At 42.1% G+C, this 22,492-nt stretch overlaps 1 long non-coding RNA gene across 1 annotated transcript; it reads left to right on the top strand.

Moving 5' to 3' along the window:
- Nucleotides 1–993: 993 nt before the first annotated feature.
- Nucleotides 994–8,371, top strand: LOC122217203. The gene is made up of 4 exons (XR_006201341.1): nucleotides 994–1,284; nucleotides 6,133–6,222; nucleotides 6,562–6,678; nucleotides 7,441–8,371. It is a non-coding gene; the product is annotated as an uncharacterized LOC122217203 (long non-coding RNA).
- Nucleotides 8,372–22,492: the final 14,121 nt, after the last annotated feature.

Genomic DNA, 22,492 nt, shown 5'->3' with positions numbered 1-22,492 from the left:
GATAAAATTCCATTCTGCTCCGCTTCCCCTCTAAACCATCATTTTCCAGTAGTCAGATTACACAATTGGCGACCTTGGTCTTCCATATTTTTTAAGAGGATATTTCCGTGATCTCAAAAAGTTTGAAATCCCCTACCGAAAATGCATTCCCATTCTTAAACAAACAAACAAACAAACAAACAAGCAAAATACCTATGGGCTTCCAAAAAGATTAGCGTGATGGAGTAGGCTTGAATTCCACTACCCCACTTACTACCTTAATCGGGTAACTTGACCTCTGTGTAGAATGTGGTTAATAATTCTTAGCTTTGAGAGCTTTGTTGGTCTGCACGAGGTAATCATCACTCATTTAATTACTTCCCAAGGAGGAGGGCGCAGGATACAAAGATGAGTTAGAAAAAGATAATGCCCTTGAGAAGCTTAAGATAAAGAATAGGAGATTAAAATCAATAACTATGATTCAAGATAGCAATTGATGAAAACACTTGCAAGCAGGTCCTAGGGCAAATGTCACCTTTTCCAAGAGGTCTTCCTGAGTGCTCCAGCTAATGAGGCCCTCATTCACTCATCTCCACTGTTCCTTGTTTCTTTGGCTTACAACACTTTCATTATCTGGTTATTTACTTTTAATTTACATTTAATCTTGGTCAATTTTTTTCCTGGACATGTGAGCACCATGAAAACAATGTAACACAATGTTCCATAAATACCTGTGGAAGATCAAATGAGAGATTCAAAATTAGAAACTCAAAGAACACAGAAGTGAGGGGTCATTTCTTTTTTTTTTTTTAATGTTTATTTATTTTTGAGAGAGAAAGAGTGCGTATGTATGGGTGCGAGCCGGGGAGGGGCAGAGAGAAAGGGGGAGACAGAGGATCTGAAGTAGGTTCCGTGCTGACAGCAGAGAGCCTGATGTGGGGCTTGACCTCACAAACAGTGAGATCATGACCTCAGCTGAAGTCACACACTTAACCAGTTGAGCCACCCAGGCGCCCCAAGAGGTCGTTTCTACATTAAAAGTACATAGTAAAAAGTAACCATTTTCCCTAAAGGAGAATCCTGGTCTATGAGCTTTATGTCATTTCTGGTGAAGTCTAAAGGGGATGTTCTCTCCCAGGACGAGCCTGGGGATTGAGGAGATCGTTGAATAAGGCTAGAGGAGAGAGGGATGAATTCACCTTCCAACCAGGTCCTGGAAGAAGCAATCCCTGATTCTCATCCCACATATGGAATGACCGCCTTACAGCGCTTTCTGGAGAACAGAAGGAAAATCAATTCTGTCAGGTGAGGCTGTCCTTCAGCATTGCTCCCAGTGAGTTATTTAACACAATTAGATTTCACACATGTCAACACCATATGTGAACAAGTACATAAACTTGGATCCAAGAGCCTGTAACCTCTAGAGTATACTTGAAATCTAATATAGGAAGGATATTACTGTTCAATAGGATAACTACTGTTCAAAATTGAAAAAAAAAATAGAACACTGCAAACACTCTAAGGTAATTTTTATATGATTAGACAAAGTTTAAACAACCCATGGATATTTAAGCCAATATCCATGTCTTGTCTGAAAAGACTATAATTAAATATCTAATAAAAGGAAAATGACCTATAATTACAACCATTTCTTCTCTTGCTTACAGACTTTGTAAGATCAATAATAACATGCAAGTTTTTACAACTTCATTATAGTTAAATTACATTTACTAACAATTGCCTCTTTCTTCATTAAAATGATGTTGCACCCAATAAATACTGCAAGTACCAAATCCATTTAGCCAGGGATCCTCCAGTTCCAAGCTGCTAGTGGCTCACCATACCAGACTCAACTATTCGTGTTTGTAATCTCAATCGAAATTCTCTCCACTGAATGACAATGAAAGGCTGCCCTTCGCTCCACTCCTCTCCCAGAAGCAAGGAAATAAAGAAATTGTCATTCTGGTGTTTCAGTATGAGACATGATTTGGGGGAATAGTTTAAAAATTATTTTTGTCTTGATGTTTTCATGTAAACCAGGGACTCAATGAATAGTCCTGAGTTGTTGAAATGCCTCTGGAGTAGAGGCCACTGATGACATCAAGAGCCTCTCCAGAATGAGTTCACATTTATAAAATGTCTATTGTATACTAAGTACTCTACATGTGCTGTCTTACTTAGTTTAGTGTTGAAAACACCTAACAACTATGTATTATTTACTACCATGTGTCTTGCACTGTTCTCTGGGGATTAGTGGTATGAAGAAATGAGAACCTACCACTCAAAGGCCATATATTTCATTTTCAAAACAGTATTTTTGGGGTGGGTGATTACTGTTCCCATTTTATATTCAGTATAGGTTCCAACTTGGATTTAAGTTATGTCCATCTTGCTGTGCCCAGTAGAGTAATCCATCAGATGTCTATTTGCATGAAGGAGTGAAGGGGTATCTGGGCGGCTCAGTCAGTTGAGCAACTGACTCTTGATTTCAGCTCAGGTCATGATCTCACAACCATGGAATCAAGTCCCGTGTTGGGTTCTGTGCTGAGCATGGAGCCTGCTTCAGATTCTCTCTCTCTCCCTCTGCCCCTCTCCCCCACTCACACACACTCTCTCTCTAAAATAAAATTGAAAAAATTATTTAAAATAAATGAAGGAATGAAGAACTTTATCAGAAAGGACTCACACAAAGGGAAGTTGAGCACAATGATCTTGACCCAGTTACAAATATCCTGTTGAAAGGGTCAGTAGAATGTGATGTTTACCATTGATATCCTGGAACCTACGTATAAGGATTCATGTATGGGTCCTAAGAAGATAAAGGGATACAAAAGCAAAACAAAACATACAACGTCATTTCTCTAAAAACCGTGCATGCCCATGGGCCATAAGCAGCAGGCCTTAGTGCCACCACTCCTTGGCTCAGACTAGGGGGTCCTTCATCCCAACATCTGTCCTTTTTTCTTCTTTCTTAACACAATCCCAGCTTTGTTTAGTTGTCCACTCTTCCTCCTTGAAGGGGAAGCTTACTCTGGGGAAACTGACCCCACACCCAGTCTGATGATGGGCTTGACTGATATAGATGTAAAGCCTTCTCCCTTGCCATTGATTACCCATCATTTCAAAAATGATCAAGGGGTGAAATCTAGCTTTGCTAGGGTCTTGTGGGAAAATTCTTTCACATTCCTGTATTTTTTTTTTTAATTTTCTTAATGTTTATTTATTTCTTTTGAGAGAAAGAGAGGCAAGGAGGGGCACAGAGAGAGAGGGAGAGAGAGAGAATCCAAGCAGGCTCTGTGCCATCAGCACAGAGCCTGATACAGGGCTTGAACTCACAACCCGTGAGATCATGACCTGAGCTGAAATCAAGAGTCAGATGCATAACCGACTGAGCCACCCAGGCGCCCCCACATTCCTTTAAAAGAATGTACAGAAGCAACCTCTCTCTGGACATTATCATGGTGGGCAAATTCTGGAACTGCTTCTGTTGTTTTGTTACCAAATTCAAAGGAAGACAAAACACTGAGCAGAACAAAGCCAAGAGAATTACAAGAAAACAGAGTTGAAGCCCCTGGAGTTCATCAACCTGAAAAGAACTTTGGCAAAAACTATCCCTTCTGAATTTATTCTTTCCATTTTTCATGGGAGAAAGTCCCTGCTATATAGCTAGGCATGTGGCCATCCAGAATAAAGACATCTCTTCTTTGCAGTTTCATACGTCTGAATGCTTAAGCTCAGGCTGATGGAATATGAGCAGAGATGTCATGTGGCAACTTTTAGGAAGCTTTTTAACAAGACAATTGATTCATGGACATCCCATCCTTTTCACCTTCCTGCTCTGGGAGCATGAATATGATCACTGGAACTCTAGCCACCATCTTAGGCTATGGTGACAGTGTTTATCCCTTTTGGATATGACAGAGTAGTAAGCTAGAAAGAGCCTGGAAGAGGATGAAAGTTTCCCCAGATTTTGTTAAGTAAAGCTATGACTGAAGCCCCTGCCTTCCTAACTCTGGCCTTGTATGTAAGAGAGAAACAAAGCTCATTTAAGCCACTGTTAGTTTGGTTCTCTGTTTCTCACCCTAACTTAGTCCTCACTGGTACATATGTCTTCTTATCTTTGGACTTCTACTGAACTAACAGACAATAAATTCCACTTGCTTGATCCAGATTGGGTTGAATTTTCTATTAATCTGCAACCAAAAACATCCTACGATATACAAGGAGTGAGGCAAACTCCATCCCCACTTGGCTACAAACCACCTTATAGCTTTGACACCTCAAGGCATGCAGTGTATTGATGACTGCACCAGGATAAATATGGAGAGAGGAGGTGCCCATCAGGAAACATTACTGCCCAATGGTAGCCAGAATATGAACGATGTCCATTAGAAGTGGGAAACTGAAGAGAAAGATGTACTCCATATGGTAGTCAACATAGTGAATTTGTTGGGGAGTTAATGCAAGACACTCCTGAGATTCTCAGATATTTAAGGCATGTTCCATTGACTAGATGGAATAAAAACTAGTGGAATATGCTTTCTCACCCTCAAATTGATCCCTTTTAACCAACAGGATTAGAGAAACAGAAAAAGTTGAACTATGTATAGATGAGGAAATAAGCTCAGAAAAGTCAAATAACTTGCCCAAGTTCATGTAACTAGGCTCACAGTTTGAATCAATACCGATTCCTTATGAAAGGATATTTTTATATCACGATTTTCCCCTAATATTAGTTATTCCCTTCTCTTAAACAAATGCATATTTGTTTTTGCCAAGGATTTTTTTTTTTAAGAGAAACTAATCCATACTTACAGTAACATCCGCTGACCTGAGATAAGTGAAGATGACCTAATCAGGAATGTTGGTGCCCAGACGCTCCCTTCTAAATATAAGTTCTTTGAGCCTATGATCCAATTCTTGACTTTCATTATTAACTTTAAACCATACTTTTGAGACTCAATCTGTATAATGTTAATAATGCATATAATCCTCCGTAACTTTAAATAAGAATAAATAAGATTTAATTTGATATTGGAATAATCCAAATAATTTTCACTGCTAGATTGTTCAGTTGTTTAAAAAAATTGTCTTTCCAATTTCAACCAGTTGACCTCAGCTTTGGAACATGTGTAAATTAGTATCCTGACAGAGAGAAGAGACAGACATTTTTCCAAAGATTAGCCAGAAAATTGTGTGATTTTTTTCTTCTCCTTCAGGCTGTTGGCTTACCAATTGTGAGGGTTGCATCTCAAGAGATTCAGAAGCTCAATTTGAATAAACAAGCAAAAGTTTGGATACTTATCAAAACTCTGGCAAAACTGGGCCAGAAATGGACCCGATTTTCTAGTGAGGTTTCCAGTATTTCCTGTTTCCAGTAGGACTGGACTATCTTGGGAAGAGTCTACTAATGACTGGAACCAGCTGGACATAACTGGAGAACAGTCAGAGATTTAAAAAAAAAAAAAAGAGAGAGAGAAAATATAGTGCATGTGATCTCAGGCTGCAAAAGAGATGGAGAAAATTAAAACATGGTGCCGAAAATAAGTTATCAACTACTTAACTTATTGCTTCTTTTATATCCCTAGAGAAAAAAAAAATCGAAAGATTTTCTCCTTTCTGTTGTCAGTACTGCCCCCAGAAAAGAGATCTACCTCATGGACCTCAAGCCATCTATGGTACAAACTTCCAACAAACCTATGCAATGGCTTAGTACCAAAGAAGGGAAATGGCTACTTATCTCCTTTGGATCATTACTAAATTACTGTGCATCAACAAGTTGGAAGAGGCTACAGTGCAATCTATGATAAATAATAGTTGAGAATAAGTTTTCCTTTCCTGAGCCAAATAGGACTATCCTCAGTCATTCCAAAGAGGCAAACAATAAATCTATTTGGAAAAAGAGATTCTGAAGAGCCATTGATGAGTGAGGTTAACCCTCTGTGATAAACACAATTGATCAAAGCACAACAGCCCTTCCAACCTTCTTCCAATGTGACTTCTTGTGCAGAAGAAAGCTAGACAGTATTTTCCAGGCTTCCTTGCAGCTAGAGTCCCAGACATCGTCTTGATTCCATTACTGAAATCACTAGTGCAAGACTTGAGGTGGACACTGACATTAATGCTACCCTTCTACTTCTGCTATTTCTGTAGGCAAACACCACCATGACAGACCAACCTGGTCCCAGCAAGCAGGCATACGCTTTGTGTGAGTCAAGCTGCAGGACATAAGCCACCCATTGTGTAAGTAGGGATTCTAGGGCTGGCAAGTATGAGGGGTTCACTGATTATGGCGTATTCTTGATGTTTTTGGTGTCCTGACTGTTGTATTGGATTTCTGATTACTGGCGGGTGGTACTGGAGCCAGCAGCTGTAGCGACAGCTTCCAGATTATGGAAGATTTAGCTAATTTGGTGTTCCAGTTCTGCAGCACAGCTTGAGAGCTGTCCCTACAAAGTCAACCTTCCCCATGGTTATCTAAACCCCTGAATATTCCTTGATAAATCCCTTTCTGTTTTAAATTGAATAGAATGTGCTCTGTTTTCTGCAGCCAAACTCTAACTGATGTGTCTCTTCCAAAAGGCCGATCTACAGAATCCCAACTTCTTCCCAGTTTCTGCACATGGACCCAAGATAAACTGAATGAGGAGAGAAGATGGAATAGAAAACTGAAAGGGTGCTTTCCAGCAGCCGACTGATGTAAGGAGATTTTTTACCCAGGATGTCAGTTCTGAATTGAGGGGTTGAGAAGGGGAGAGAGAATCAGAAGCCAGGAAACAGAGTCAAAGTCAGATCAGAAGAGAAATTAAATTCTGTGGTAAATGGGAGTGGCTGAGATGAAGATAGAGACCAAGGATGAGTTGGAAGGTGTAGCAAAAGAAGCTGACGGTGTGGAGCAAGAAGAGAGAGGCAGCTTTGGGTGACCCAAGTTGCTCAGTTGTCACAAATTTAGGTAGAAATGGGCTCATACCTAATACCTATTCTACACACTCTAGTAAATCTAGCATTCTTCCCAACATGCCCGAGTGACTTGGAAAGGAGAGGTGACTTGAATTTCTTCTAACCCTCTTGGTTTCCCACATCCACTGTTTCTCCACCCCTGCTTCCTGCTCCATCCTCCTCTGCTTTGGAAGATTCCTCCAACGTGAGGTTCCCAAGCCAACCCATCAAATGCTTCACTTCTCAAAGTGCCACCCATTTAAGACTGTGCGTAGCAGACTTCAGTCAAAGGTTAGGACACTACATCACTGCCTGTCGCAGAAAACCACAAGGCTGAACATGAGCCCCCTTTTTTAAAAGTCCCTTGGTCAATTTGGCCCTCAAAGAATTCTCTTCGTTTCTTTCTTCCACTTGGTTTCTGCCTCATCCTGCCATGTAGTCAAGGGCCTCCTCTCCCCTCCAACTAATTCTTGTATATTTCTCTGTTGAGCAGTTTTAACCTTTGTTCCTTTTCCCATCCAGGCTTTCCTGCTGAGTGGTCCTTTCTCCAAGCAAAATGGATCATTGAGACATTTTGTCCTCTAAGAGATCCTCTACCACTAGCTCATAAATCAGAGGAGGAGGTGGATTTGCAGACATAGTAGAGGGTTTATATGAAGCAGAAACCCAGATGAGAGATGAGAGATGGCACGAAGGCTCAAATGGAAGAGGTGATTCACCTTGAACCCCTCCCATCAAAATGGGGGGAAAGCAGCAGGGACAGTCAATGGCACAAGGAGCAGAAGAAGGAAGACTGTTCCTGCTCCCATTCCTGGAAGGTTGGAAATCCCATGGGCCAGTCTTTTCCCCTTTCAACTCAGCCTTGGTACATCCCATGGCAAGAGAATGTGGTAGTTAAGAGTCTGCCCTAAAGAGTCAGGCTCCTGAAATACATATCCTCACTAGTTACAGGGCTTTCAGGCAAGTTTGCCTGATGCTTTGCATTTGTAAAGTGAGAAGAATAACAATAACACCTCCCTTGTAGAGCTGATGGGCGAATGAAATGAGAAAATGTAGGAAGTGCATAGAACAGTGACTGAAATACTTTCAGTGCTCAGTAAAAGTCAGCTATTATTATGGTAACACAAATGTCCTCCTAAAAATCCAGACTGGGGTGGACACATCTAAGATACAGAGCAAATCAGTTGGGCAGTAGAGTAGGATTAAGGGATGGAGACCCTCCTTGGCTATTTAAATACACAGAGGAAGCTGCTTAGCCTGTCCAAGGCTCAGGGTCTTCATCCATAAACTAGAGGTGATTACACTTCATGGAGCTCTTTTGAGGATAAAAGACAGTAGCATTTATAAAAAGAACAGCATAGTGGTGCTGTTAAGTCCCTCCTTGAACTTGGATTGATTTCTCTCATTCTTGACCTTCCACAACCACCTTTGGGGAATAAAAACAGCAGCAACAATAAGCAGTAAACGTCTCCATTGCCTTCCTTTTTTGTGCATTGCCTACTGTATTCTCAGTTGATTTTATGAACAAAATAAAATTAAAGCAGGGCGTCTAGGTGGCTCAGTCGGTTAAACAGCCGACTTCGGCTCAGGTCATGATCTCATGGTTCATGAGTTCGAGCCCTGCATCAGGCTCTGTGCTGACAGCTCAGAGCCTGGAACCTGCTTCAGATTCTGTGTCTCCCTCTCTCTCTGCCCCTCCCTTGCTCATGCTCTGTCTCTCTCTCTCTCTCAAAAATAAATAAACATTAAAAATTTTTTTTAATAAAATTTAAGCAACAATAGATACATCTTTATACTAATAATGCTTATAATCAGCTGATTGAATAAACCAGACTTGCCGGAGGGCAGAGTTCATTTTATTCTTTCTCACATTGCCCAGCCAATGTGCATTTTGGTCTTCTTCCTTACTCTGGGGTAAAATCAGGTGAGGTCCCACACCGTTCCCCATTATTCGTAGATACTAAAAGGTACTCAGGTCAGTTCAACCATTAAAGAGACCAATCCAATGTAACAATCAAATAATCAAAACTACAAGTCTTCACAATTTGAATGGACTTTGAGGGCATTATGCTAAGTGAAATAAACCAGGGAAAGAAAAAACACTTTGATATTACTTAATAGTGGAAACTTAAAAAGCCAAACTTAGAGATATAGGGAGTAGAGAGCAGTGGTTACCAGGGTGAGAGGGGGAGGGGAATGGGGAGATACTGGTCAGAGGGTATACACTTTCAGTTATAAGATGAATAAGTTTGGGGGTGTAATGTACAGCATGGCGGTTATAGTTACTAATACTGTATCATACACTTGAATGTTTCTGAGACTAGATCTCAAGTATTCTCACCACGAAAAAGAAATGATAGCTATGTGATGGGATAGAGCTGATCCCATGGTAGTAATTATTTTGCAATTTATAAATGTTATGTGTCAATCATACAGCTGGTGAGAGGTGAGCAGGGACTACAAGCTTTGTGCCTTTTGACCCTTCACCCGCCCCTCAGCACAGGCTTGTAGGAGGCAAGGGGATGTGGTGGACTTCTCTATCCTTTTTCCTCCATGTCCTCTCTCACTCACTGGTTGCTGGTTAAGGACCTTCGGCATCCAGCACAGGGGGATGGGAGGAGGAGAAGGTGGAAGAAAGGGCTTACTTGAGCGGAGCAGTCGACAAGGGGCCTTGGTGCCCTGTGGCATGGCAGATGTCCACAGCTAACTCGTGGTCTCCTGGAGCTCTGTTGCTGACTCTTTAGGAAACTTCCTACTAGGCACCTCCAAATCTGACTCTTTTGTTCTAGGAATTACCTGTCCCTCAGGATGGGACTCGCCCCTCAGCGCTGATTTTCAGCAGCCAACCCTTCTTTCAAGGTAAGTGGAAAACTGTCATTTTCACACGCTCTTGCAGTTTTACAGGTCCCCACAGTCTGAACCCCAGCTTCCCAAGGAAGAATATACTATGCAACATTTTCCAGTTCCCTTGGTACCAGGGCGTGGACATGTGACCAAGATTTTGCTGATCAGAGGCACCATGTGAGGCTATCATGCCAGAGTTAGTCATGTGAGGAGACAGGCAGGGGGGCATGGCTTCTATGGCACTGATGTGGGTGACGGCAGGTACAGCTCAGTCCTGGAGTCAGCAGAGGGCCAGCAGCAGCTTTCTCCCCAGGTGAGGTTATGAGATGGATCTCCCAGAGACCAGACTTAAAGCCTGTTCCAAAGATTCTGAAAGTCACTAATGCCCTATTGCTAAATCTCTCCCTGTTATTCTGACTGGAGGGGTTCTGTCATCTGTAGCTAAGAACTCTCACTGAGGCAAGACTCTCTGAAGGCCATTGGTTCAGCTGTCTTTGAAGATGATGCCAGACCAACTTCCCTTCAGAGGCCACACGCCAAGGGTTCACAATTGCTAAGAGTGCAGCTTGCTCACATAGCACCGCCCATCTTCACTCTGCTGTTGAAGAGAAGGGGGACAGCCAGCCCCAGACCTGTACACTCTTCTTGTGAGAGCCACACTCCAGTCTCTGTGCCCCTCAGTTCCAGGAGACTCTTACGCATCTCTGCGAGTCTCCAAAACCCCTCCTCACATGGGGTACCTGCGTGCCTCAATCAGTTAAGTGTCCAAGACTCTGGATTTCAGCTCAGGTTCATGAGTTCCAACCTCTCTGTATCCATCCCTCTCTCTCTCTGCCCCTCCCATGTGCTCTCTCTCTCTCTCTCTCTCTTTCTCTCAAAAATAAAATAAAATCATCTTAAAAAAAAAAAGCCCTCCTCACTTGGCAGAAGGTGAAGGGAATGCACTTTCCCCTGACTTCTGTGTAATAGGCACAGAGACGCCCAGAACCCCCAACATGTACCCATGGAATTCTTTCTCCCCACTGGCCTCCTCACTTCTTTCTTCTCTCAGTCTTTCACCCAGGCATGGCTCTTGGGCTACAGCGGGCAGGACAAGCTTCGTAATTTCTCAGCATGGTCCACACAGGGGGCCCCGCCCCTCGCATTGGTCATTATGAGGCTGTACTGGGCAACCTGTACTGTTCTCAGCTTTTGAAGCTTCTGAGAAACCTCTCAGATAGAGAGAGTCCCTTTTTAACATCCTCTTAAACATAAACAGGCACCGGGGATTGAATTTTTTAGTATAAAACCATATCAAAATTAGCATTTAGTTCAAGATTCCAAATTTTCATCAAGTCCTCATTCAATAATATTAACCAATCCAACATTTCCTGTTTGGGCTATCAGCACCGAAAACACACATCCATTCATGTTGACAGGCTCTAACGGACTGACTCATGCAGAGACATCAACGGGATCCCTGGAGCTGACAGGCTGTCAAACCAATAAATGGGGAAGGGTGATGTCAGAAGACCAGTCCATCATTGCTGCCTGCAGCTTGTGTTCATTACATGGAATCCTAGCTATGCTGTGAAAAGCTGGAAACAGAACACCTTACCTGTTCTTAATCTCTGTGTAAGCCAAGTTTCTCCAGAAGCACAGTCCCGAGGGGAACAGGTTCACACACTAATTTTTCTCCAGCCTGCTATTGCAGGATCCTTAGCTTTTTCTATTTCCAAACTCCCTCAATAGTTTCTGGGAGTCCCTTGAAGGTGTCTGGTTAGTATGTACCCATGAAACTATCTTCTCAGCTACCCTGGGTACACACTCTTTCTCCCTTCTGTAGCCCTAGATTCCTAGAAAGAACTACAGCAGAAGCTTCTCATGCCCAGGAAGGCACACCAAACAGATTGCAAAGGTGTGATCGAGCCACACAGGGTTCCATAAAGCCACTGCATGCCTGACCTTCTGCCGTGGCCAATGCCATCACCCCCTGTGGCCACTGCCACTAATGTCACAGGCTGCCAACGCTACCCCAAACAGCTCAAAGTTGCACCAGGGGACTTCACCTTCTCTGTTAGCGGGGACACCCTCAGTCCCTCGTGGGGTGGCACTCTGCAATGTGCGTTCCATGTTGATGTGACCTGGGCTTCCGGGTCTCACATAGATCCTAGATAAACTGCTCATGAATAAACTTGCAGGTGTCCCCATATCTGAACCAGAGGGAAAGCTGAGAGGTCCTGAAAGGCAGGCTGTGAGATACTGAATCCAACACATTTGCTGTGGTCCACCCTTGGGGCCTGGGTTCTCTTCCCTGAGGCACCAGAAGTGCAGGAGAATTCACTACAAAGGTACCTTTGTACAAGCCCAGGCCAAGTACACCCTATGGTGAAAATAGCTCCAACTCAAAGAACACTGACTTCCCACAGATTGAAAGCCACAATCATTTTTCAGAGAAAGGGTCATGTATTTTCAGAGGAAAAGCCAAATAGTCAAAAATTTACTATTGAATTTGCAATACCCACTAAATATCAATTGAGGTAGAAAAGTTGATTTCTTGAAGCAGAAGACTATTAACGTTGCTCTACAGAATAAAGTGGTGTTCCAAAATGGAGAGAAGTGTCAGTGACATCCTGCCCCACATGATTACCTCACTCCCCCTCCATCTTCTCAAACATCTTCCATGATCACAAAGCAGTGTGTGCAGAGCCCTTAGCCCAACCATCCTGCTCTGGTTTTTCTCACCCCAGATATCTTACTTTCCTATCTCCTAGGACCCTAAATTCTGACAATCTTCTCTCATATTATCTGAACTCTCATTATTCCTAGCAAGACTGGGCCCCTCTACATTACATATTATATAATTTATAACATGACATGATATACCCCGTGCTGGACAAGTTGGGAAAAGATGATTCAACTCAACATCACATACATGTCCAGACCACCTGCTCGGTGACAAGTATTAAATAATGAAGATGAGTCACATTGCCTTCATGGAGTCTACCATTGATTCCAAAAGGGCACTGTGCATAAAGTGTTATGGGTACAGACTGCGGAGAAAGCTGGGCTCCCCCACTTAATTAACTTTGTAATCTTTAGACAAAGGAATGAACTTCCTTGGATACATTTACTTAAAATGGAGATAAGAAAAGCATCCAATGTTTAGTATTGCTGTGAAAAAGCGCCAAGTCAATACACATAAGACACTCAGAAAAGTGCCTGGCATTATTAGCATTCATAATAATTATTAAGGAAAACAGACATGGATGTAACTGTCTATGAAGGAACAAACTAAATTATTTAGCAGCGTAGTAAAAGCACAAACAATAACTATACACAATTCCATACCCTCATTTGAGTCAAAGCTAGGATTTAAATATACATTAATCCATATATATTTACTAATTGTCTACCATGTGCTAGATATGGTACTGGACCTGGAGGACAGAGTGATAAGTGGAAATCATAAGGACTCAGCCCTATCCTTAAAATATTATTTAGCTGGTGGTTCGACAGGTCTAAAAACTTTAGAGATGTGAGTCTACCAGACATTTATTTGTGTACCAAACTAAGGAAGCTCTTTTGAAAAGAGTTCATCTTTCAGCATTAATCATCCATAGGGGCATAGGTTACATCCATAGGTCCATGGTTTGGTTCCTCTCCATCCAGCTGTGGCTGGGTCTGTGGGATCATGTTTATAAACATGGCTGCTACCTCCTCCCCAGGGCTATAGGCAGGGCTCTCCTCTAAAAGCGTGGGTAGACTGGGCCCACATGTTGACATTATTTAATACCAGCAGACAGGTGTGGAAGATCAGTCAGGGTTGTAGGGCAATGTGGCCAAGGATCCCAGAACAGAGTGGTCATTCATGCTAGTCCAAATACAAGAGAAGAGATGAAATATTTGACTGATCAGGTTTTGTAATACCGAGTCTCCTGACCTCTCTATGTCCTCTGATTTCCACTGTGGCTTAGGTTGATGCACATATTTTGCCTTAAGAGAAGGTCAAGGTAAGCTCATAACCTTACTCATCTCCCCAGATTTCCTTTTAAGCTCCCAATTCCCTGCACAAAAAGTGCTCCTTTAATTAACTCCTGTCCATACCACTATGGCACTCCCCATTAACCATTCTCGACTTTGGAAGGCAGTCTAGAAGTAGTAAAAAAACCAACCAAACAAACAAAAAAAAGCATGACTTTTGGAGTCCTCCAGACTTGAGTATAAATTCTAGCTCTCTCACTCACTAAGTTGTGGTCTTTAACAGGTAGTAACCTGCATTGATCTGAGCCTTTGTTTCATGATCTGTTAAATAAGACTAATAATACCTACCTTATAATATCACTGTTAGATTAAATAAAATATGGTAAGGAAAGCCCCTAGCACAGGGCTACTTGTAGTGAACACTCAGTAACCATAAACTCTTATTTGCTCCTCTGACAGGTATTTCACATCTATTATCTTACTTTGTTTTCTCTGACACACCCTAGTGTGACAATAATAATCTCTTTGTCTTCCATTGTTTTTCACCTTAACCCATTACATACCCAACTACCAGAAGACTCTTCCCCCAAAACAGCTCCCATCCTGTTACTTTCCAGAATGGAAATCTTTTTTTTTTTTTTTTTTTTTTTTTCAGAATGGAAATCTTTAATGACTCCTCCAATGTCAACCCAATAAATAAGATTCAGACTCTTTAGCTTGGCATTTAAATTTTTCAGATTTAGCTCCCCTTCCTCCCTCCCCATGAAAGCCTTTGACCTATTCAAACTAGATGGCTTACTAATCCCCTGAGCTTTTTTTTTTTTTTACATTATCCTCCCTGCTTAGAGTGTACTATCCTCATTCCTTTCAATCAAAATTCTAGCCATCCTTCAATGCTCCATTTTATTTTCACCTCACCCATGAGACTTTCCTGAATGAGCAGTTTCAAATCAACCTTCTCACTAAACTTCCACAGAGTATTTTAGTACTTTGCAGAAGGCATAGTTTACCTTCTATATTACAGTGGATTTATCAGTGTAACAGCCTCAACAATTTTGTGGTACAAAACAGAGATTAAACAAATATATTCAAGTAATGGATATGGTATGAAGCCTAAAGATGCCTGAAAATTACATAGACCTTTTTCTTCCTAGCTTATATACCATGTTTTGGATAATAAGACCCAACCACCCTGGCTGTAAATGATTGAATAGAACTTTGTGACTGAGCCAAAGGAATCTGTGTTATAGGCACGTTCTCTTTCTAGGAAAGTTTGAATTTGAACCACATAGAAAGAGAGTAATTGGAAGAACTAGCATTTGAGAAAACCAAAAAAACCATGAGAGATGCCAGTAAGCAAGCATCATAGGCAGTGGGTGAGCAAGAAGCATGAGGTTGAACAGAAAGTAGGGGGTAGGGGAGCACAAGTCAGCAAAAATAGTAGATGCAGACTCAAGTCCAGTAAAAGAAGCAACAAAGGGACAGCTGAGTCACCAGAAAGATGAACCACTAGAGTGTACCTGGAGGGGTGTGCTGTCCCAAGCAAGCTTCCGGATCTCCACTGGGTGAGCTCTTCAGCTGATGTTGACTTTCTGTGCTTTCTCACATCCCTACAGTAAAGCACTTTCTGTGCTTTCTTAAGCATCCTTACAGTAAACCCCCATCACCTGGGCAACTGAGTAAATGTTTGTTCTTAATAGTCTAGAAGAGCCTCTCATAGTAAACCAATCCATGAAATAGCTCTCTCTGTGCCCCTGTCTTCTCTTCAGAAACAAATTGAGTCTTCTCTGTCTTGCCCCATAACACATTATGCAGAACACAAATGCATAAATGCTTATGGCCTTTCATACTGTCCAGACAGTAAATACCTTGAGTTGTTGAGGCCTGATGGTCTTGATCCTGACCTTGACAGCTTATAGCTTGATACCATCTTGTTTGAAAGCGCTGGCTTATCCCTATATCTCCTAATGGTCATATGTCAGCTTCTTAACCCAATAGGTTACTCAAGACCATTATCTCAACTTTATTGATGAGTCAGTTGAGGCCCGAAGAGATTAAAGCCTGGCAAGGGTATTGTGGTTTAGAAGCAAGAATGTAACCTAGAATTTCTGAGATGCCCTAGGTATTATTCTTCCCTCGTCCCTATATGATTAGACAGAAATGAAAGAACATGAATTTAAGAAAAGAAAAGAAAAATATCATCTACCATCTTCAAAAGTGGGTAGGAACTGAAACAGCAATTTAACAAAATGATTGGCTTCCTCCTGGGAGCCCCTTGGAAACTTACAGAAAATGATAGATTCTAAGCACTTAACCTGAAGCATCAAACTCCGTGGGTACAAGGAAAGATTTAATCTGATAATGTCATGGATCTGAAGCCAGTTGCTTTTTCACCTCTGAATTTTACTTCGTCAACAAATTTTCTCTTGCCAAATGCTCCTCTGTGGGCTGACAGTAACTTGAGAGCCCAATAGGCAGAGACAAGTTTGAGCCCAAATAATTGAAAGCCCAGAATGGGACCAACTCACAAGATAGAGAATTAATCCTCAAAACAATCCTGAGAGATCAATCTCATCATCCCTAATTTAGAGAAAAGTTAAGTGAGTTTCAAATGCTAAATAAATTGTCTCGACTACCCAAGAAGTGAAAGATCAGAGCCTCAAATCCACAATGTCTAACTCCTTATATCGCCCTTCATCTGCTACTGCTTGATCCTGATTTTTTACATCCTGCTATTTGCAGAAAGCTGGATGTTGCCTATATTTCTATAAACTATAATCATGGTTAAAAGGGGGAAAAAAGAATTATTCAGAGTTGACATAGACATTGTGAAGTGCTAAACTTGGCATAGTAATTTAAATAGTCATGGATGCTAATCCAACTCAGACAATAGAGAACATTACCATTCAAATAAATGTAACATCACACACCCAGAAGCAATGAAAACTGCACACAAGAACCCTAAGTTGCCTGGAATGAGCAGTTGTTTGCTTTGTTTGTTGTTTGTGTGTTTCCTTTTGTCTTGATCTCCTAGGCTCCTGGTTTTCCTTCTTTAGGTAAGAAAACCACTCTTCTGAGAGAAATTCATTTCAATTGTTGACATTGAGCCTCTTCACCTGGCTAATCAAATCACTCCCTCCTCCTAGGTAATGATTGGTTTAGGCATAAATTTTGACTTAAGCAAGGCCAATCAGAATTGTCTCTGAAATTTGATATGTGGACACATTTATGAACTATTAGCCAGAAAGATGCAAGCTCCAGTCTTCCAGCAGCCATATTTTTAGAGCACAAAGAGCCCATTTACGGGTAAACAAATTATTACAAATAAGCAGAGCCAAGAGATGGAAAGAAAGATAGAGCCAATAAATTATACCTATTAAGTCAAATTCTGGCTACAAGCAATCACAATCATCCTACCAAATACAATATCAGATCCAATATTTTTGTAAAAGCTGGCAAGTAGCTCAAATGTTTCTGGCAGAGAAGAGAATAACAATAAAAATCTGGATACGGAAGGTTCACATAGGGTGGAATTGGGCATAAATTTACTCATTTCATGTGGAGGTGGTTTTTTTTTGAAGAAGAAGAAGGATTCTAGATCAAATGAGAAAAACATAAGGAGATAGTAAAATATCCTGAAGTAATCATCACTGATATTTTGGCATACATATTTGGCATAATTGCAAACAGCAAACTTGTGCTGTAAAGTTCCAGAGAGAAAATATTTCAAGCTTTATGAACCATATGGTCTCTCTTGCACCCTGCCATTGAAGCCGTGGACAACATAAAAACGAATAGGTATAGCTGTGTTTCAATAAAACTTTATTTATAAAAACAGGTGGTGGGACAGAACTGGCCTATAAGCCATAGTTTACTGATCCCTGAGGTATAGGATCAGCTGCTCTAACAGAAACCCAAAATAATAGTGACATAAACTAGAAATGCATTCCTCCCTCAGGAACAGTTTGGGAGTTAACAATGCAGAGCTGCTATGGCAACTGGAATGTGTCAGACACCTGGACTCCTTCTATCTTGTTGCTCTACCCTAGGATGCACGTGGTCTGAGATGACGTACTATCATGTCCATGATCCAGCCAGCAGGAAGGGAGAAGTGGGGAAAGGAAAAGGGAAAAGGAAAAGCACATCCCTTCCCTTTAAGAAAAAGCACATCCCACAGGCCAGAACTTAGTCATAGGACCACATCTGGCTGCAAAGAAGACTGGGAAACGTAGGCTCTATTTTGGGAAGCATGTGGATAGCTAAAACTTAAGGTTTATTTGTTTTTACTATAGAAAAAGGGGAGAAGGAATATTAGGGGACAACTAGCTGCCTTTGCCACAATTTTCCACCTGTCTTTCGCTTTAATGCATGTATATGCATGTGAGGATAGTCTTCACATCCTCCTTCCCATCCCACAGCCTGGAAAGAAACCCAGGAAAAAAGGAGTGACTGGGACAGATGGCTTCATTGTCAATTTAATAGAACAGGTTTTTTTTTTTAATTTTTTTTCAATGCTTATTTATTTTTGAGAGACAGAGAAAGACAGAGTGTGAGTAGGGAAGGGGCAGAGAGAGAGGGAGACACACAATTCAAAGCAGGCTCCAGGCTCTGAGCTGTCAGCACAGAGCCCAACACAGGGCTTGAACCCACAAACCGTGAGATCATGACCTGTGCCAAAGTCAGACGCCCAACCGACTGAGCCACCCAGGCGCCCCTGATAGAACAGGTTTTGTAATCCAACCCAGAGTTGGGAGGTAGATAAATACCCTTTGAGGATGGTAAGTTAAAGTTATATTACCAAGGGCTACATGATCATCTTGTCTAAACTTGAGGTTTTTCAGCAGGAGACTAGTTTTAACAGTGAAAGATATATGTATCTTTTTGTTCGGATGCCTAGAACAAAGCTAAGAGTCATTAAGAGTGGGAAGTCCCAACCCTATTATCTTAGGACTCTAGTTTCAGTCTTTTCACCAACAGGAGAAACCATAGCCTAGACTATGTCTTTGACTTATTAGCAAGTTTCAGAAGCCAGACTGCTACAAGACACAAAAGAGGATATGATACTTGATGAATTCTAAGAGAAGTACAGTGTGTCCCAGAAAATGGGGTGGGGTGAGCAAACAAGGACTTAGTTTGGGAGGGAAGAGTATGGAGAGATAGAATAAAGAGAAAGAAGGGGGAGCATAAGAACAAGACAGAGCATCTGTGGGGGGCATAATCTGGAGCCTGCCATGGAGCATCCTGAGGTCTTGGCAGTGAGTGCCTCCCCCTCCCACCCCCACTTTGGTGGGAAAGGGATGGAGGCAGTCTGGGAGCACAGTGGTTGATTTTTCTACACCCTTGATTCAGAAAGGTTGTAATGTATTCTTCAACCTCTGAGTAAAAGGCTGTTTACACTTTCTCTGAAAGACATATTTGCAGGTAGTTGCTTTGGAGCGGGGCAGACAAATTGGTGTCTGGAACAGGATGCTTAGTTAGGCATCCTCTTGGTGGATCATAGAGTAACCGGGGATTCCACTCAGGACAACAATATAACCAGAGGGGCAGAAGGACAGAACTCCTTGTGCCCTCACCCAGTGCACGGATGGAGACATAGCTGTACTCTGTGGTGTGTCCATCACATCTCACACATGATACATACGTCTATAGATACATTGTCTGTATGCCCCAACCCTACTTCTAGGTTTTAAAGCCCCTAAAAATTGGTGTTTTATCTATCCATTTTTGCATTCCTGAAGGATCACGCACCAGCCTTCCATATGTGTTGACTTCTTGACTAAAAGAAACAATCTTACCTTCAATTTCTTTAGAAACATCTATCAAGCACCTATTGAGTACCAGGCACTAGTCATCTAGGATACAAAGATGAAAATTCACAGTCCCTGCCTTGAAAGCTTTTCTCCTAGAAGGGAGATGGACACTGAAGTGGACATCTGTTGTTTTTTTGGCTGCCAGCCCTTAACCCCAGCTTCCTCTTAGCATATCACTCCCTCATTTGGGAAATCCCCCATACTGTGTGTTTGAGATAGTCAGTACATTCTCACACCACAGAAGTCAAAGTTGCTAGCTGCTCCTCTCTCCTCTCCCTTGCCCATTCCTGGTGCAGGCCCAGTGTGAGCATGTGACTAGTCCCAGCCACTCAGAGGCTCTCCCATGACATGGAATCTTGATGGTGTTGTAGGAAACTTGAGTGTGGCTGGAGGTTGTAGCCATCATGGTGTTAGTGGCACATGCTCTGATTCTTGCCTATTTTCTGGCCCTTATCTTACAGTCTTTCTTTGATTTTGAGAACCCCTAATATTGTTCTAGTAAGTTTCTTCCTTTCCCTTAGGATTTCCAGAGTTGGTTTCTGTGGCCAACCGCCAAATCCCTGGCCGATGCAGAAATGCTAATCTTTTGAATACAAAGATGGGATGCTACCCAAACCATCTCAAATAAGTGAAGAGTTTATGGTAGGAACACAGTGAGAAATATGGGAAGTGGAGGTGCCTAAATTTAAAGCCAACGCCATTATAGGAAAGTCTTCATGTGATCTTAAAGGATAGTTCTGGGTCTCATCAAGTACTGTAAACTCTGGTCCAAAATCTTATCGAATTTATATTCCATTAAAAAAATATGCCATAGTAAACTGATGAGCAAAATTTTGTGGTTTATGATAAAAATTATGAGAGAATGAAGAAGACCTATTTACTAGAGACCCAAAATGATTCTAGAACCCTTGGCCTAGAGCTGCTATTGACTTGGCTGTCCTTAACTTCTTTCACTTCCATCAACAGGTGAGTTCTGGTCTCCCTATAACATATCTTTTCTCTGATTTATAATTTCTGCTTATTTAGAGTTTCTGATGCCTTGTAATTTAAGTTTTTACATCATAACTTCTCCAGTGTCACTGGTTGGGTCCCCCGGGAAGCAGACCCTGAGATGGTGATTAGCAGGCCAGAGGTTTATTAGGGAGTACTCTTGGGATTCTCACAAATGGAAAGAAAAGGAAGTTTGTAGAACTAAATGGAGAGAGAAGTTGAACTTCAGTACAGTCTTGACTTATATGACCAAGTCATTTGCTGGGGACTTTCCAGATTTTAGCCTCTGCCCCTGGAACTCTTTCTGTACTAGGCAAACTGGGATAGTTGGTCATCCTAGTATTTTCGAAGGCCTCAGCCAACCACATGGATCACTCTGAAGCTATGATGGCTCTCTAAGTTTTCCCAACCAGCCGTTGGAAATGGGCTTCCCTGGGAAGGATACATGCTTAGGTGGGGAGTCAGAGGAGCAATCTCCAATTGAGACAATTCCCCCCGAAAAGCTGACAACTGAGGTTTGTCGGCTGGAAACACTGCCAGCAGCAGGAGGAATAAATCATTCTTGAATGGGATCTGGGCAGCACATAACTGCATCCACTGCATCGGGTTCTCTGTATGTCATGGCCTTTCAGCTTCAGTTACTACTGCTCCTTGCCAAAGTCTTTTCCAGTTCAGATCCCTGACTGTAAGAATCTGATTTAACCTGGCCCACATCACCATCTAAGGACTGGTTCCCCTTGTCCATTAAGCTATGGTTGGAAGCAGGATTGTATGGTAGAAGTGTGCCCTTCTAGACTCACCATTTTGACAAGGTCTCTAGACAAAGCTAGAGGAAGTCTTATTGGTGAGCATCCCAATGGCATGACCATATACCAACAAACAATTGTAATGTGGTACAGTAGAAGGAGCGTGTAAGATATGAGTATATAAGTTGGAGTATTTAAGTGTATAGTGCATGGGACACATATGCAGTTTGTGCACTGTCCAAAACACCTGGCTCTGCCTAATAGAGCCCAGAAACTTTTGCCCACAGACCTGAATTGGGACTTGAAGAATGAGCTAGGACTAGGATTTTGTCCAGCAGGTATGTAGAGGGACATATTCTAAGCAGAGAGAATTATAATTGTGAAGGCACAGAGGTGTGAGAGAGATTGGAGCGGCCCTGAAGGGGTTGGCCTTTCAGCCACCTCTGTACTCCCTGCCTCTTAACCAGTGCCTGGGAGGCATTTTTGGCAGCTGCTTAGAGGGAAACATGCCACCCATTGAATCATCTGGGGCACTCCCTGTTCCCACCTCTCATGAGCTGGTGCCAATGGGTTCTCTGGGCCAAATCATGCCCCACCCTGATCCTGTTGGACTTGTATGCTCTGCCAGGATCTGCACAAGGGGTGACCTTGCTCGGGGCCCCTGCTTCCCTTTGCACTACTGCAGCAGCCAGGTCAACACAGACACTGGTCCCTTCTCATACCGTCAGGCTCACACTGATGGCAGCTGGGCCTTGGGAAGTGGGGGTGGCAGGTGGCTTTGGTTGACAAGTTGGCAACTTGGCTCCGGTAGGCAGCTCTGCTTTTCCTATTGCAATGCTAACAATGGAAGGATTCTCAGGAGAGGTGTAGAGGTTCCCATCTACGGTTTCCAGAGTCGCTAAAGTTTGCTGGCTTCTAAAGCATCACAAGGGTACAACAATGAGAAGACATCTACAACAACGAAAAAGCCATCACCATCAGCAAGTTTGCAAGATAATAGTAATAGCTAACACTTCACTGAGTACTAATGATGTGCCAAACAGTAACTTACAGGAATTAATCCATATAATCCTGATAAAAGCCCTATAAGATGAACACTATTATTATTCCCATTTCTCAAATGAGGAAATAGAGACACAGAGGGCTGAAGTAGCTGGGCTTGAAATTACACGTCTTGTAAGTGGAGTTGAACCCAAGCATTCCCTCCATCTCAATTACTCT

The sequence above is a fragment of the Panthera leo genome, chromosome B1 (genome assembly GCF_018350215.1).
Source record: "Panthera leo isolate Ple1 chromosome B1, P.leo_Ple1_pat1.1, whole genome shotgun sequence".
Lineage (NCBI taxonomy): Eukaryota > Metazoa > Chordata > Mammalia > Carnivora > Felidae > Panthera > Panthera leo.
Note: the sequence above shows the minus strand (reverse complement) of the source record. Positions and strands in the feature narration are given on the sequence as shown.